At 38.0% G+C, this 12,788-nt stretch overlaps 1 protein-coding gene and 1 long non-coding RNA gene across 3 annotated transcripts in view; one reads left to right on the plus strand and one right to left on the minus strand.

Annotated features, from left to right (window-relative positions):
* Positions 1–9,308, minus strand: part of LOC102280463 (uncharacterized) — a 32,946-nt gene extending 23,638 nt beyond the window's left edge. Inside the window, exon 1 of the long non-coding RNA XR_314789.2 lies at positions 9,071–9,308. This is a non-coding gene — a long non-coding RNA (uncharacterized lncRNA). The remainder of the gene's footprint in view (positions 1–9,070) is intronic.
* ABCB7 (ATP binding cassette subfamily B member 7) overlaps positions 1–12,788 on the plus strand; it is a 166,117-nt gene that overhangs the window by 24,359 nt on the left and 128,970 nt on the right. The window lies entirely within an intron of this gene.

Below are 12,788 nucleotides of genomic sequence, written 5' to 3' on the forward strand. Positions count from 1 at the left end.
CTATCTCTTCTGATACTACTTATTGATCTAAGTATAGGAGTAGGAGAACTGAGATTGATGCTGAGTGTAGTATTTTCCAGTGTTGGGGAGGTGGAATTAGAGTGGAGGAAAAGTAAGCTAGGTTCTAAAATCATCTGGGAAAGTAGAAAAGGTTCTAAGGAAGTGGTGGAGAATAGCAGCATTTCTATAAAAATTTTTATAAAATAACGCATATATATGGAATCTAGAAAGATGGTAATGACAACCCTGTATGCGAGACAGCAAAAGAGACACAGATGTATAGAACAGTCTTTTGGGCTCTGTGGGAGAGGGAGGGGGGGATGATTTGGGAGAATGGCATTAAAACATGTATAATATCATATAAGAAGCGAATCGCCAGTCCAGGTTCGATGCAGGATAGAGGACGCTTGGGGCTGGTGCACTGGGATGACCCAGAGGGATGGTATGGGGAGGGAGGTGGGAGGGGGGTTCAGGATGGGGAACACGTGTACACCCGTGGTGGATGCATGTTGATATATGGCAAAACCAATACAATATTGTAAAGTAAAAAAAAATAATAATAAAAAATTTAAAAAATAAAAATACTTTTTTTTGAACTACACACACACACAAAAGATGAAGCTTAAACATGGGCTGTGAATGATAGGAGTGGAAATAAAAACGTCTTAAAACCTTTCTAGGTCCAAAGGTCTTCTGCCACTTGCAGAAGTGGCACTGGGGATTGAGAAGAGGAATTCAGAGGACCCCTCATTCTGAAATAGTTGAATAAATAACATTCTCTAAACCATTGACATACTGATTTGAATTGGTAATTAATAGTAGGGGGAATAAAAGTTCATAATAATGGTTCTAAACTTTTATTTAGAGCAATAGGTCCTTTGAGAATCTAATAAAGGCTATGAACTTCCCCTCTAGGAAAATGCAGATGCATAAAAACCTGTTTTTATTAAATTGAAGATACAGTAATACATTGATATTCAGTGTTGTGATCTTTTTTTTTTTTTTAAATTTACAATATTGTATTGGTTCTGCCATATATCGAAATGAATCCGCCACAGGCATACATGTGTTCCCCATCCTGAATCCTCCTCCCTCCTCCCTCCTCATACCATCCCTCTGGGTCTTCCCAGTGCACCAGCCCCAAGCATCCAGTATTGTGCATTGAACCTGGACTGGCGACTCATTTCATACATGATATTATACATATTTCAATGCCTTTCTCCCAAATCATCCCACCCTCTCCCTCTCCCACAGAGTCCAAAAGTGTCTCTTTTGCTGTCTCATATACAGGGTTATTGTTACCATCTTTCTGAATTCCATATATATGCGTTAGTATACTACATTGGTGTTTTTCTTTCTGGCATACTTCACTCTATATAATAGGCTCCAGTTTCATCCACCTCATTAGAACTGATTCAAATGTATTCTTTTTAATGGGTGAGTAATACTCCATTGTGTATATGTACCACAGCTTTCTTATCCATTCATCTGCTGATGGACATCTAGGTTGCTTCGATGTCCTGGCTATTATAAACAGTGCTGCGATGAACACTAGGGTACACGTGTCTCTTTCAATTCTGGTTTCCTCAGTGTGTATGCCCAGCAGTGGGGTTGCTGGATCATAAGGCAGTTCTATTTCCAGTTTTTTAAGGAATCTCCACACTGTTCTCCATAGTGGCTGTACTAGTTTGCATTCCCACCAACAATGTAAGAGGGTTCCCTTTTCTCCACATCCTCTCCAGCATTTATTACTTGTAGACTTTTGGATCACAGCCATTCTGACTGGCGTGAAATGGTACCTCATAGTGGTTTTGATTTGCATTTCTCTGATAATGAGTGATGTTGAGCATCTTTTCATGTGTTTGTTAGCCATCTGTATGTCTTCTTTGGAGAAATGTCTATTTAGTTCTTTGGCCCATTTTTTGATTGGGTGATTTATTTTTCTGGAATTGAGCTGTAGGAGTTGCTTGTATATTTTTGAGATTAGATGTTTGTCAGTTGTTTCATTTGCTATTATTTTCTCCCATTCTGAAGGCTGTCTTTTCACCTTGCTTTTAGTTTCCTTTGTTGTGCAGAAGCTTTTAACTTTAATTAGGTCCCATTTGTTTATTTTTGCTTTTATTTCCAATATTCTGGGAGGTGGATCATAGAGGATCCTGCTGTGATGTATGTCGCAGAGTGTTTTGCCTATGTTCTCCTCTAGGAGTTTTATAGTTTCTGGTCTTACGTTGAGATCTTTAATCCATTTTGAGTTTATTTTTGTGTATGGTGTTAGAAAGTGTTCTAGTTTCATTCTTTTACAAGTGGTTGTTCAGTTTTCCCAGCACCACTTGTTAAAGAGATTGTCTTTAATCCATTGTATATTCTTGCCTCCTTTGTCAAAGATAAGGTGTCCATATGTGCATGGATTTATCTCTGAGCTTTCTATTTTATTCCATTGATCTATATTTCTGTCTTTGTGCCAGTACCATACTGTCTTGATGACTGTGGCTTTGTAGTAGAGCCTGAAGTCAGGCAGGTTGATTCCTCCAGTTTCAGTCTTCTTTCTCAAGATCGCTTTGGCTATTCGAGGATTTTTGTATTTCCATACAAATTGTGAAATTATTTGTTCTAGCTCTGTGAAGAATGCCGTTGGTAGCTTGATAGGGATTGCATTGAATCTATAAATTGCTTTGGGTAGTATTCTCATTTTCACTATATTGATTCTTCCAATCCATGAACATGGTATATTTTTCCATCTATTAGTGTCCTCTTTGATTTCTTTCACCAGTGTTTTATAGTTTTCTATATATAGGTCTTTAGTTTTTTTAGGTAGATATATTCCTAAGTATTTTATTCTTTTCATTGCAACGGTGAATGGAATTGTTTCCTTAATTTCTCTTTCTGTTTTCTCATTATTAGTGTATAGGAATGCAAGGGATTTCTGTGTGTTTATTTTATATCCTGGAACTTTACTATAATCATTGATTAGTTCTAGTAATTTTCTGGTGGAGTCTTTAGGGTTTTCTATGTAGAGGATCATGTCATCTGCAAACAGTGAGAGTTTTACTTCTTCTTTTCCAATTTTGATTTCTTTTATTTCTTTCTCTGCTCTGATTGCTGTGGCCAAAACTTCCAAAACTATGTTGAATAATAATGGTGAAAGTGGGCACCTTTGTCTTGTTCCTGACTTTGGAGGAAATGCTTTCAATTTTTCACCATTGAGGATAATGTTTGCTGTGGGTTTGTCATATATAGCTTTTATTATGTTGAGGTATGTTCCTTCTATTCCTGCTTTCTGGAGAGTTCTTATCATAAATGGATGTTGAATTTTGTCAAAGGCTTTCTCTGCATCTATTGAGATAATCATATGGTTTTTATTTTTCAATTTGTTAATGTGGTGTATTACATTGATTGATTTGCAGATATTGAAGAATCCTTGCATCCCTGGGATAAAGCCCACTTGGTCATGGTGTATTATCTTTTTAATGTGTTGTTGAATTCTGATTGCTAGAATTTTGTTAAGGATTTTTGCATCTATGTTCATCAGTGATATTGGCCTGTAGTTTTCTTTTTTTGTGGCATCTTTGTCAGGTTTTGGTATTAGGATGATGGTGGCCTCATAGAATGAGTTTGGAAGTTTACCTTCCTCTGCAATTTTCTGGAAGAGTTTGAGCAGGATAGGTGTTAGCTCTTCTCTAAATTTTTGGTAGAATTCAGCTGTGAAGCCATCTGGACCTGGGCTTTTGTTTGCTGGAAGATTTTTGATTACAGTTTCAATTTCCGTGCTTGTGATGGGTCTGTTAAGATTTTCTATTTCTTCCTGGTCCAGTTTTAGAAAGTTGTACTTTTGTAAGAATTTGTCCATTTCTTCCACATTGTCCATTTTATTGGCATATAATTGCTGATAGTAGTCTCTTATGATCCTTTGTATTTCTGTGTTGTCTGTTGTGATCTCTCCATTTTCATTTCTAATTTTATTGATTTGATATTTCTCCCTTTGTTTCTTGATGAGTCTGGCTAAAGGTTTGTCAATTTTATTTATCCTTTCAAAGAACCAGCTTTTGGCTTTGTTAATTTTTGCTATGGTCTCTTTTGTTTCTTTTGCTTTTATTTCTGCCCTAAGTTTTAAGATTTCTTTCCTTCTACTAACCCTGGGGTTCTTCATTTCTTCCTTTTCTAGTTGCTTTAGGTGTAGACTTAGGTTATTTATTTGACTTTTTTCTTGTTTCTTGAGGTATGCCTGTATTGCTATGAACTTTCCCCTTAGGACTGCTTTTACCGTGTCCCACAGGTTTTGGGTTGTTGTGTTTTCATTTGTTTCTATGCAAATTTTGATTTCTTTTTTGATTTCTTCTGTGATTTGTTGGTTATTCAGCAGCGTGTTGTTCAGCCTCCATAGTTGGAATTTTTAATAATTTTTCTCCTGTAATTGAGATCTAATCTTACTGCATTGTGGTCAGAAAAGATGCTTAGAATGATTTCAATTTTTTTGAATTTACCAAGGCTAGCTTTATGGCCCAGGATGTGATCTATCCTGGAGAAGGTTCCATGTGCGCTTGAGAAAAAGGTGAAAGTCATTGTTTTGGGATAAAATGTCCTATAGATATCAATTAGGTCTAACTGGTCTATTGTATCGTTTAAAGTTTGTGTTTCCTTGTTAATTTTCTGTTTAGTTGATCTATCCATAGGTGTGAGTGGGGTATTAAAGTCTCCCACTATTATTGTGTTATTGTTAATTTCTCCTTTCATACTTGTTAGTGTTTATCTTATGTATTGCGGTGCTCCCGTGTTGGGTGCATATATATTTATAATTGTTATATCTTTTTCTTGGATTGATCCTTTGATCATTATGTAGTGACCTTCTTTGTCTCTTTTCACAGCCTTTGTTTTAAAGTCTATTTTATCTGATATGAGTATTGCTGCCCCTGCTTTCTTTTGATCTCTATTTGCATGGAATATCTTTTTCCAGCCCTTCACTTTCAGTCTGTATGTGTCCCCTGTTTTGAGATGGGTCTCTTGTAGACAGCATATGTAGGGGTCTTGTTTTTGTATCCATTCAGCCAGTCTTTGTCTTTTGGTTGGAGCATTCAACCCATATACGTTTAAGGTAATTATTGTTAAGTATGATCCCGTTGCTATTTATTGTTTTGGGTTTGAATTTATACACCGTTTTTGTGTTTCCTGTCTAGAGAATATCCTTTAGTATTTGTTGGAGAGCTGGTTTGGTGCTGCTGAATTCTCTCAACTTTTGCTTGTCTGTAAAGCTTTTGATTTCTCCTTCATATTTGAATGAGATCCTTGCTGGGTACAATAATATGGGCTGTAGGTTATTTTCTTTCATCACTTTAAGTATGTTTTGCCATTCCCTCCTGGCTTGAAGAGTTTCTATTGAAAGATCAGCTGTTATCCTTTTGGGAATTCCCTTGTGTGTTATTCGTTGTTTTTCCCTTGCTGCTTTTAATATTTGTTCTTTGTGTTTGATCTTTGTTAATTTGATTAATATGTGTCTTGGGGTGTTTCGCCTTGGGTTTATCCTGTTTGGGACTCTCTGGGTTTCTTGGACTTGAGTGATTATTTCCTTCCCCATTTTAGAGAAGTTTTCAACTATTATCTCCTCAAGTATTTTCTCATGGTCTTTCTTTTTGTCTTCTTCTTCTGGGACCCCTATGATTCGAATGTTGTAGCATTTAATATTGTCCTGGAGGTCTCTGAGATTGTCCTCATTTCTTTTAATTAGTTTTTCTTTTTTCCTCTCTGATTCATTTATTTCTACCATTCTATCTTCTAATTCACTAATCCTATCTTCTGCCTCTGTTATTCTACTATTTGTTGCCTCCAGATTGTTTTTGATTTCATTTATTGCATTATTCATTATATATTGACTCTTTTTTATTTCTTCTAGGTCCTTGTTAAACCTTTCTTGCATCTTCTCAATCCTTGTCTCCAGGCTATTTATCTGTGATTCTATTTTGATTTCAAGATTTTGGATCAATTTCACCATCATTATTCGGAATTCTTTATCAGGTAGATTCCCTCTCTCTTCCTCTTTTGTTTGGTTTGGTGGACATTTATCCTGTTCCTTTATCTGCTGGGTATTCCTCTGTCTCTTCATCTTGTTTAAACTGCTGAGTTTGGGGTGTCCTTTCTGTATTCTGGCAGTTTGTGGAGTTCTCTTTATTGTGGCATTTCCTCGCTGTGTGTGGGTTTGTACAGGTGGCTTGTCAAGGTTTCTTGGTTAGGGAAGCCTGTGTCGGTGTTCTGGTGGGTGGAGCTGTATTTCTTCTCTCTGGAGTGCAGTGAAGTGTCCAGTAATGAGTTATGTGATGTCTATGGTTTTGGGGTGACTTTAGGCAGCCTGTATCTTGGAGTTCAGGGCTGTGTTCCTGTGTTGCTGGAGAATTTGCTTGGTATGTCTTGCCCTGGAACTTGTTGGCCCTTGTGTGGTGCTTGGTTTCAGTGTAGGTATGGAGGCGTTTGATGAGCTTCTGTCAATTAATGTTCCTCTGGAGTCAGAAGTTCCCTGGAGTTAGGGTTTGGACTTAAGCCTCCTGCTTCCAGTTATCGGTCTTATTTTTACAGTAGTTTCAAAACTTCTCCTTCTATACAGCACCGTTGATAAAACATCTACATTAAAGATGAAAAGTTTCTCCACCGTGAGGGTCACCCAGAGAGGTTCACAGCATTACATGGAGAAGAGAAGAGGGAGGAGGGAGTTAGAGGTGACCCGAATGAGATGAGGTGGAATCAATAGAGGAGAGAGTGGGCTAGCCAGTAATCACTTCCTTATGTGCACTCCACAGTTGGACTGCTCAGAGATGTTCTCGGAGTTATACAGAGAAAAGAAGGAGGAAGGAGACAGAGGTGGCCAGGAGGATAAAAGGGGGAATGAAAAGGAGGGAGACAGATCCAGCCAGTAATCAATTCCTTAAGTGTTCTCCACCGTCTGGAACACACAGAAATTCACAGAGTTGGGTAAAGTAGAGATGGGTTATGGGAGGAGACACAGGTGACCTGATGGAGAAAAAAGAGAGTCCAGAGTGGGAGAGAGCAGTCAAGCCAGTAATCTCGCTCCCTAGTGAAAAATGGGTACTGAAGATTGGGTTATTAAAGGTACAAAATTGGTAACAAATACATAAAAGCAAAAATTAAAAATCTAGAGTAGATTTTGGAATTTCAAAAATACAATGTTAAAGAAAAGAATAAGGAAAGGAAAGAGAGAAAAAAAACAAAGTCGCAAAAATTGTAAAGAAAATATAGGTACAAAATTGATAACAAATACCAAAAAGCAAAAGTTAAAAATATAGAGTAGAGTCTGGAATGTCAAAAATACAATGTTAAAAAAAAAAGAAGAAAAGAAAGAGAAAAAAAACAAACAAACAAAAACCAACAAGTCACAAAAATTATAAAGAAAATATAGGTACAAAATTGATAACAAATACTAAAAAGCATAAATTTAAAATCTAGAGTAGTGTTTGGAATTTCAGATATACAGTGTTATATAAAAGAAGAAGAGAAAGAGAGAGAAAAAAAGTCACAAAAATTATTAAAAAAAAATAGGTACAAAATTGATAATCAACACCAAAAAGGTAAAATTAAAAATCTAGAGTAGAGTTTGGAATTTCAAAAATACAGTGTTAAATAAAAAAGAAAATAAAAACAAGGTCACAAAATTATAAAAAATATACATATGAAGTTTGCTTTTAAAAAAAAAAAAATAGGGTCTTTTTTTTTTTTTTTTGCAGTAATAGGTTATAAAAGTGAAAATTAAAGGAATAATAGAGGACTTAAAATTTTTTTAAAAATTACAAAAAAAGACAGATCGTAAAATAGTAAAAATATATCTAGGAATTTCTCTGATTTTGTTGTGGGCATTGTGGGGTCAGTTCATTTTCGGCTAGTTCCTTTGTCCAACTTATATTTCTCAAGATCTATAGGCCCCCTTCCTATGTATTCAGTACTAACCACAGGGTTTTAATCTATTGCCTGTAGCTTCCAAGGTGGTTCCCTCTGTTACAGCTTCTTCTGTTTGCTGGTCTCTTCAGTGTCTGGTTTTCGCCCTGACACAAAGGGGACAGTGGTGGACACTTTTTTTTTTTTTTAAGGCTCACTTGTTCAGTCGCGCTGTGGGGAGGGAGGGACGCTGCAAACAAATAACACTGGCGTGTGCTCGCAGTACCTCAGCCACACTGGGCCTGCCCCTGCTCATGGCCCGTGTAGCCTCCCTGCCCACACTGCTTAGGCTCTAGGTTGCTCCACCGGGAACCATCTGCAGCTGGCCCAGGGCTGCTTGCACCTCCCAGGTCTAAGCTGCTCAGGTTCAGGCACTTGGGTAGTCCTCAGAGGTGCAGACTCGGTTGGGCCTGCGTTTTGTGCCCTTCCCTGGTCCGAGCAGCTCAGGTGATGTGTTTGGCGAGCACAACTGCTGCGGCTTATCTCCTGCCTGCCGCTTGGTTAACTAGGTGTACAACCAGCGCAACTTCTCAGGCAGATGTTGACCTTCCAGACCCCCAAGAAGTTTTAGTTAGCAAAGAAGCCTGCTTTCAGTTTTGTAGATAACGTCTCTGGAGCTGCGATTGCCCCCTTCCGGCTCTGGCTGCCTGTCACCAGAGGGGGACGGTCTGCAGCCGGCTATCTCTGTACAGTCCTTTGTTCCGTGCGCAGGCCTGGCAGTATCTTAGGTTAGGGCTGGCTTTTCGCGTGGTAGATATCCCACAGTCTGGTTTGCTAGCCCAAATTATTTTGCTCAGATAGCGCTCAGGGTATTCAGGCCAGATCCTTACTCTAAGCGATGCAGCCCATGTCGCGCCTCCCTGCCCAGCCCCCCCTTGCTAGTGGCGTGTGCAGGCGTCTGCGCTGCTTCTCCGCTGGGGGAGTTACCATAGGGCTCGTAATCTGCGGGTTTTAATTGTTTATTTATTTTTCCTCCCTGTTATGTTGCCCTCTGTGCTTCCAAGGCTCAGCACAGATTCGGCACTGAGAAGGTTTCCTGGTGTTTGGAAACTTCTCTCTTTTTAAGACTCCCTTCCCGGGATGGAGCTCCGTCCCTCCCTCTTTTGTCTCTTTTTTTGTCTTTTATATTTTTTCCTACCTCCTTTTGAAGATAATGGGTTGCTTTTCTGGGTGCCTGATGTCCTCTGCCAGCATTCAGAAGTTGTTTTGTGGAATTTACTCGGCGTTTAAATGTTCTTTTGATGAATTTGTGGGGGAGAAAGTATTCTCCCCGTCCTACTCCTCCGCCATCTTAGCTCCTCCCCCTCCAGTGTTGTGACCTTAAAGTTGTTGGTTTTTCAAAGGAGTGTGGAGTGTGTTCTTGCCGTGTTATAAAATAGACTATATAATAGAGGCAAAGTTGCCTGTTCTGTATGTGATTCTTATAATTTTCCTTTTTTATTTTATTTATACATTTCTCTTTTTAACTGTATAAAATCACATCTAATAGAAACATGAGAAAAATACCCACAGTCTCACTTCTTATCTTCCATTTTCCCCTTGAATTCCAGTTCTTACATGTATATAATTTATATATTGCTGAGACAACAAATTTTAGATCCTGTTTCTGTTTACTTATAGGCATTATTTTCCTTAGTACTCAGTCTTTACCAAAATTAGGTCTTTTAATCATTTTTTTTCCTCCTTCTTTTTCTAAAATCTCCCTAAAGTCTTCTTTTCTTCTCTCCACACCATTGTAAGTTTGTCACTAGTGAGCAAATAAACTTTTCAAATATTTTATTATATCCTTTGATCTTCACAGTAGCCCTGTGAGGTAGGTGAATACCTCATTGTAGTAGCAATGGCCTATTCTCCTTTTCAGTCTCTCAACTTCTGCCCTAGTTTTAGGTCTACGTAAGTTTATGCACAGCTTTCCTCACTACCTTTAGGCATTCATCCTTTCATCCCATCCCACACAAAAAACATCCAGATTATTCTTTCTGAAACATGACTCTGTTAAGTATCACGTCCCTGCTTGTGGACTTCAGTGGACTCTACACCTTAGCCTGCTCTTCAAGGCCCTAAAGAATTTTCACCTATCTTGCTGGCCATATTATTAACTATTTCCCTATAAATACCCTGCCCCTCCAACCATCCTGGATTGTTCACTGTTCCTTGAACCTTGTGCTTTTTTGTTTTTGTTCCTTCATTTATATCATACCCTCTGTCTGAAATGTCCTCTCTCTAACTCCTTTCTTTTGTTCAAATCTTAGCTCAAGGACCAATTTATGCCAATAGAACCATTCCTTATAAGCTTGTAAGACATTGATTTTTTCCTTCTCTGAATTCCTATAACACCTTTTTCTACTAATACAGTTATCATGTGTGTCTTGTGGAGAAGATAAGATTTTATGAACCTAAAAGACAGGTACACTCCAATCACCTTGTTTTATCTTCCTCACAACAGGGCATAGTGTCTCACATGTAGCAAGCACTCAGAGAATACTAATGAAATGAGTGATTAAACCCTATAACCAAATCAAAACAAAGTCTAACATGGAATAAATAATGTTTGCTTTAGTACCATACATTGGAACAGAAGGCTCATTTCTATGTAAAGGGTGTATTTCAGCACCATGCATCAGAATAGAAGGCTCATTTCTACATAAAGTGTATATTTCAGCAAAATCTTAATCAAATTGTGGAATTATTAAACTTTAGGGCAACCTATTAAGTTTGTCCATTGCATTTCTGTCACTAGGTGGTACTGTGGTACGGTAGCATCACTGAATGTTAGTGTTTGCTTGATAACCAAAGCTTATATGCTTTCAAAATTTTTGAGTTACTTTATTAGTAGGCATCTTTTGCTTAAAAAATGACTTACAAGATGGAGTTCTTTGAGGGATAAGATATACAAAATTTTACTGCTTGTAGCAATTTTAACTGCAGGCTATTTATTAGTTTATTGGTTCTTTAAGTTTTCTTTACCACATCCAGGGGTGAGAGATGTTAGAGTAGAGAAACTATATCCTAAGAGTGTAGGCTTTTTTAAATTAACTTATCATGCTTTTAATTTTTTTTCATGCCTTTAAAAGCATACTAGAAAAGAGAAGTTGAAGCTTCTATTGGTTTACTTATCAAATTATTTTTAACTGATCTTGAGTAATTTGTCATTGTAATATATACATATTTTTAAGTATACAAATATCTGCCAAGTGTGAACTCTTTCTTCAGCCACTCTTAACTATGGTGGCTTAACAGCTGTCTGTACGTATGTGTTTGCTAAGCTGCTGTAACAAAGTGATCTCGGGTGGCCTCAGCTTGCCATGGCTTGGAGTGGGGCTGGGTTACTAGCCAGAGATTGGGCTGGGTCAAGGCAGTGAAAGCACCAGATCCTAGCCACAAGACTGGTGGTCAGTGACAAGGGCCCTGGATCTTCGGCTTTACAAAAAATAATTCCCACAAAGATGGAAAGCAGTGAAGCAAGTTAAGTATTTATTAAGAGGAAAAGAGTACAGTCTGTGTGGATAGGCACATGGGCACTCAGAGGGGGAGTCCCTTAGTCGTGCCCTGATGGCAGTTTGAGTTACTTTTATGGGGTATTTTTTCCAGGTTTCCTTTGGCCAATCATTTTGATTTGCCTGGTTCACAGTCCATATGTGGTATATCTCAGGATCCTATGTGGTTGGGATCACATCTTTTAGCCAAGAGGGATTTTACTGAAAAGGCATATGGGTAGGGAACATCCCTTGACATAACTCCCCTTTGGCCTCCAAGGAACTTTTCTGTGCATGTGTGGTTGGGGAGGGCTCCTGACTTTGAGAATGAGAAGTACGTGGTCTGGGCAGGGCCCAGCCTTCTCCGTTAATTGTCCTGCTATTGTCTTGGAGTTTTGATCCATAGGGAATGAATCTCCAGTTGCTTTACCCTAAGGCGATCCATGTGCCTCCTGCCTCAAAAGTACCATAGACTAGGTGGCTTAAACAATAGAAATTTATTTTCTCACAATTCTGGAGGCTAGAAGTCTGAGATAAGGTGTTGGTGGGGTTGATTTCTTCTGAGACGTTTCTCCTTGCCTTGTTAGATGGCTGCCTTCTATTTCCTCACAAGGTCTTTCTTCTGTGCATGTCTGTGTCTTAATCTCTTCTCTTAAGTATGCCAGTCATATATTAGGGTCCACCCTAATGACCCTGTTTAATCTTAATTAACCTCTTTAAAGGTCCTATTTCCATATACAGTCACATTTGAGATACTGGGAGTTAGAACTTGAACAGGAATTTGGAGGAGACACAATTCAGTCCATGATAGCATGTGTGTATGTAAATACATAAAAAGCTGGAATAGTATACTGCAAACATACTTCTGGAGAGGAGATAGATTGGGATGCCAAAGGACAGTAAAAAGGAACTTTCACTTGTTATTCTAGTTCGGCATTTAGTAAACTTGTTTTTATAATTACAAAATTTTCATATTTAAATTTTTCAGTTGGTGCTCTGATCTTTTTGATAGGTTGTATTAATATCTTCATATGAACTCTGTTTTGTCTACTAGTAATACATTTTATTTTAGCATTCTTGCATATGACTTAATGATTAATTTTTAACATGTAAAACAGTCTTTAACAAGTTTAAGAAGCTTTCCTGGAAATATTCTGTAGCTTTTAGATTTAGCCAGTTTTGATTATCACTTTACTAGGCAATTGGAGGTTTATTGAATATTGTTTCCCAGTATTTCCTCTTCATTTCAGCAGTTTCTTCAATTTGTGTAACATAGGTATTCTACATATTTGATGCTGCCTAATAAAGATCTATAACTTCCCTGGTAGCTCAGATAGTAAAGTGTCTACCTACAATGTGGGAGACTCAGGTTCAATTCCT

Source organism: Bos mutus, chromosome X (genome assembly GCF_027580195.1).
Source record: "Bos mutus isolate GX-2022 chromosome X, NWIPB_WYAK_1.1, whole genome shotgun sequence".
In the NCBI taxonomy this organism is placed as follows: domain Eukaryota; kingdom Metazoa; phylum Chordata; class Mammalia; order Artiodactyla; family Bovidae; genus Bos; species Bos mutus.